This window comes from Curcuma longa, chromosome 16, assembly GCF_044706935.1.
Source record: "Curcuma longa cultivar G26 ecotype Majalengka, Jawa Barat chromosome 16, ITB_CL_G26_1.1, whole genome shotgun sequence".
NCBI classification, from domain to species: Eukaryota; Viridiplantae; Streptophyta; class Magnoliopsida; order Zingiberales; family Zingiberaceae; genus Curcuma; species Curcuma longa.
This window is the reverse complement of record NC_133876.1, coordinates 6,442,599-6,447,653: the sequence shown is the minus strand read 5'-3', so window position 1 is coordinate 6,447,653 and position 5,055 is coordinate 6,442,599. Positions and strand designations below refer to the sequence as shown.

The following is a 5,055-nucleotide window of genomic DNA, read 5'->3' as shown; positions in this document are numbered from 1 at the left end:
TAATAGATTGTCTTCATCATGATCATTACAATAATTGATATGGAAAGTCTTTGTGCTTGGAATTAGTATAACTTTTTTATTGGATTGGCACGAAAGATCTTTTGTAAATGTGATTCGGACGTGCCATGGCATGAAACCTGGTTTAAATGTTTTGTTATGCAACTAAAAGCCCAAAAATGAATTGGTCCTTTGGGGATCCAACTATAGAAGTAACTAAACGGAAAGATAATTAAGAGTCTGATGCATCAAAGAAACTATTTTCAGGTACAAAATAGAGATACATAAGACCTTAACTCATTACTTAATTCGAGTGAACACATGATCATGATGACCAGGGTCCACTTTCCATAGTTTAGAAGAAGTGAAAATGGTAGAATTGCTTTTGAAGAAATTTTCAAAAGGCATGCTGAATCAGTGCATGATCAGTCACAAAGAGAAAGAGTAGAATGCTGTCAAAAGTGCTTTAGTTTCCACTTGAGAACTTGTCTTCAGCATCATCACCAATAAGCCTGAATCCCAATTGTAGCTGCAGCCCTCCTTTGTAACTCAAAACAGCCATGCCAGTGTCAATTATACCACCTGAAGCTGTCTCATTGCAATCTTTCTGAAGTGTATTTCATCTTGATTTGTAACTGCACATCTTCCATCAGTTGGTCTTTAGAAATCCACGATGATAAATGGACTTGTTTCTCTGAGAGAGACATCCTGCTGCATGTTTAAGTAGCCATTTGATGCTTCTCAGCCTAAGAAAGACAAGTAACTACAAGGATGAAGTTGAAGATGATTGAAAGAACTGTAAGGTTGTATGGGAAGGATGAATCACTTACTAAAATAGTAGTTGCAGGCTTCCTTTGTTGCTCTAAAGTTTTGCTTGCTAATCATAGACGGTTGGGGTATGCATATATGCCACAGCCATGGCAAGTGCCAATTAGACCTCCTGAAGCAGCATCATTGCAAGCTTTTTGAAGTGCCAATTAGAAATCTGCTTCGATAAATCAATATGTTTCTCTGAGAGATCAACATCCTGCTGCATGTTACAGTAAGCCAATTGATGCTTCTCAACCTAAGAAAGACAAATAAATCTATGGATGAAATTGAAGATGATACTACCAGTTCAACTCTAAATGAATCACAGCTTCACCAATATAATTGAAGAAAACACAAAGTGATTGGCGGCGCTTTCATCAACACCGTCCTGTAAAAAGAAAGATGATTGAAAGAACTGAAAGGTTGTATGGGAAGGAGGAAATATGAAGATAGACGAATCGCCTTACTCAATCAGAAGGAACATGTTGGTCATAGTTGTAGGGATCCTTGGTGTATCGCATGTACTCTTGGCCGGAATATGTTTCGATTTTGACAGAAGGAATTTGACTGATGATGTCCCAATTCTCAGTGCCCTTGAGACAGTTCTTCAGCAGTTGCAGATTGCAGTACATCTCGAATTTCTTCAAACTCCTGTGAGTGCTTGCTGTGTTGTTATGCTGCTCGATAAAGCCCGGTAGCCACCGAGGGAGCTGCTTGGTTTCCTCTGAACTCCACACCTCCAATTTCTGTAGCTTGTCGACATTCTCCACGCACTCCAAGTTGGGACAGTCATCCACCTCAAGATATCTTAATGACGGGATGTTGGATATCTTCTTCAACCCTCTGCAATTTGTGACCTCGAGCCTGTAAGCCAAGGTGTGGTTGTTGATCTCACCTAGCTCATACGTTTGGCGCAAGGCCAGTTGGTTGAGGTTGGTGGCTCGGTGGAGGCCCTCAGGAAGAGCTCTTAACTTTGGGCAGTCAATAATACTACACACCCTGAGACTTGGAAACAACTTCACTGCAAGAGGTGTTCCATTGAATGTCCACTCCTCCCATGTGGGCATGTCTTTAAATACGGAGCACTTCGAGTTTGGGAAATGCAGAGCTTCTCGATCCGAGAAATTGAGACCCAATGGCTGTTATGGCGCTTGCCCTTTCAATACTGAGGTACTTGAGCTGAGGCAGTGTGCCCAAGGGAGGGAGCTCCGTGCAACATGGCAAACCAATAGCCTCAAATACGTCAAGTTTGGAAAAGATTCAGCCAAGGAAGAGGATGTCATCCAGCTCGGGAACTGTCGGCCAGGGTACTCATCGAAGAGAAGGTCGAATATGGTTGATGAAGGCTGAGTCATTTCATTGCATATCCTCTCGGCTTTACTGATTTGCTCCTCGCTCCATCCTTTTTCTTCTTTCTCAGTCTCCTCATTTTCATCTTCTGCTCCAGAGCCATCATCATTACCATCACCCGTGTCCTTGTTTGCATCTCCATCATCCTTGCCATCTTCATCTGCTTCTTCATCGGCTTTAGCATCTTCCTCCTCATCTGGTTGCATCCAACCCAGCCAAAGCTGTTTAAGAAAAGGCTTGTTTGCAAGTGCAGAGGCTCCTCCTTCTGCCCTCTCAAGCCTATCAATGCTTAAGTCTCTCAACTCGGATAGATTTTTCAGCTCTTCTAAATCACAACCTTCTTCAGAGGCTGAGTTATTCTGTCCGACCATAAATCCCAGAAGGTTATAGAAATTTTCCAGTTTTCCAATTCCCTTGGGCACATAAGTGAGCAGTGGACAATCTCTCATGTCAAGCCATCTTAGATTATGCAACTTAGTGATGGACACAGGAAGTCTTTCCAAGAACTCACACCCTGAGATATTCAGACTCTGAAGGTTTACAAGGTTCCCGATAGTTGTTGGAATCTCACGAATATTTGTTCCATCGAGATCTAGATATCTTAAATGCAATAGATCTCCAATGCAATCTGGAATCTTTTCAATTGATGTTTTTGTGAGATCCAAAACTCGCAAACACGGTAATGCTTGAAGTACACTATCTTCTATCGTCTTGGTTTGGGAGGAGTCCGTTAGAATTAGAGTTCTCAAACAAGCTTGTCTTACAATTTGAAGTGGTAACACTAGCTTAGGCTCCATGCAAGAGATTGACAGTCGCCGAATTTTCACATTATCATTTGCTTTGAATTCTGTACCATGTCGATATAAAATCCCTTCCTCTCTCATTAAATTTGCACAGAGCGACCGGAAGTGATCGTGCATAGAGAAGAATTTCTTGGCCACATCAAAAGTTGCATTAGCTTCCAAGAGATTCCTTCCAAGTAACTCCCTGTAAATCTCCTCCCCTAGATCTTCCATTGTTCTCAAATTTTCAATTGGAAGATCCCTCCTCATTTTCTTGTTCATCCATAATAAGACCTTCGGCTACCCAAAACTGAATAACCTCTTTAGAAAACATATCTTTTTGAGGGTACAAAGAACAATAGAGAAAACATTGTTTTAATCTAGATGGTAAGTCTTCGTAGCTCAAATATAAAGGCCTCAGTTCTTCCTCAATTTGATCCATGTTCCATGCATCACTTTGGAGAACTTCCTCCCATCTTGCTTTGTTTTGCTGGTATAGAACCCCAGCAATAGCTTTAATTGCAAGAGGCAAACCATCACATTTATTGACAAGTTTAATTCCTATCTCTTCAAAGCTTGATATCTCATCTTCATCTCCTTCACCTTCAAACACTAAATGTTTAAGCAAATTCCAACCACTTTCTTCATCCATTTTTTCAACTGGGTGGATATATGTAGGCTTCATTAGTTTTACAATATTTTCTTTTCTAGAGGTAACTAAGATGGTACAACTTGTGGCACTTTTCATTATAGGTTTTCTCAAGAAATCTACCCACACAGATGAATTCCATACATCATCTAACACAATCAAAGTATTCCGTGTGAGAACAGACACAAGTTTATTTTCTAATTCTGCTTTACTTTTTCCTTCAAGATTTTCTCCTTTGGTTTCACTTCCTTCCTCAAACTTAATCAACTTTTTTAGCAAATCAGACTCCATATAATTTTTAGAGACATACAACCATTTTCTATTTGGAAAATAATCTTTGATCCGTTCATCCTCGAATATTTTGCCTGCTAGAGTGCTCTTTCCGATTCCCCCTGTTCCCACAACTCCAAAAATACGACACTTCTTTGGATCATTCTTGAGTATCCAATCAATTAGTGTTTCAATAGCAGTTTCTATTTGTGTTCCTATGACATCTCCTTCAACTTGTAGGTGAGATGTCTCATGTGTGATCACTCTATTAACATAATCAACTGGTTCTTTGGTTGCCCAATCCAAATTATTTTTTATGACTGTATCATTTTTTAGATCTTCTAACTTGCTATTCAGTGCTATAATTTGGTTTGCAATATCATGACGATATTTAAGACATTGAAAGCATGAAAAGAGATAGCTGAAAGGGATGTTTATAGTCGATGAACCTGACAAAGCTTGAGCTTTCAATATCTTTCCTCCTTCAATCATACAGAGATCAATAACGTCATCAGCATCATACATGATGTCCTTTAACTTTCGCACCCATAAATCTATTTCATTATTCCCATGCCTCTTTTGCTCTGCCTGGTGGAGATAACCATTGATTGCCCCCAACCTTTCTTGAAGGACTTTGATCTCCTTATCGACACCAAGCACCTTAAAGATCTCTGCCTCCACCATGTTGGTTGTGACTGTCATGAATTTTGAGACAAAAAAATCTAAAACCATTGCCATTGTTGGTAGAAGGGAGAGGAAAGGGCTCACAAGTTGTGGGTGTGATGTTTGTTTTGCATGCAAAAAATGCTAGTGCCCTAACGACTATATATAGGCTCCAAACAATTAGAAAATTGACATTAATTTTCTATTTAAAAATTATACATTTGCATTTGTTATGAACTAAGTGGTGATGCTATGGATGTTGACATAATGAAACATAAATGAAATTTCAACTTTAATGACAATTTGCTTGGTTAAATATTATTTAGCTTATGTACTTGCAACAGTTTAAATATATCCATGTAAGGTAGAGTGATTAAATTAATCATTAAGATAAACATCAATAATTAATGAATAGTAGTTGAAATGCATGTTAAAAAGAATAATAAAATTCAACCAGTAAGACAATCTTTTCTCTATATCTATTCACCATCTTCTTTTATTATTTTATTTTTTTCATTTTTTATGGAAGAAATA

General features: G+C 38.8%; 1 pseudogene; it reads right to left on the bottom strand.

The window, feature by feature from the left end:
* Window positions 1–249: 249 nt before the first annotated feature.
* On the bottom strand, window positions 250–4,628 carry LOC141848119 (disease resistance protein RGA2-like; annotated as a pseudogene).
* Between the last annotated feature and the right edge of the window lie 427 nt (window positions 4,629–5,055).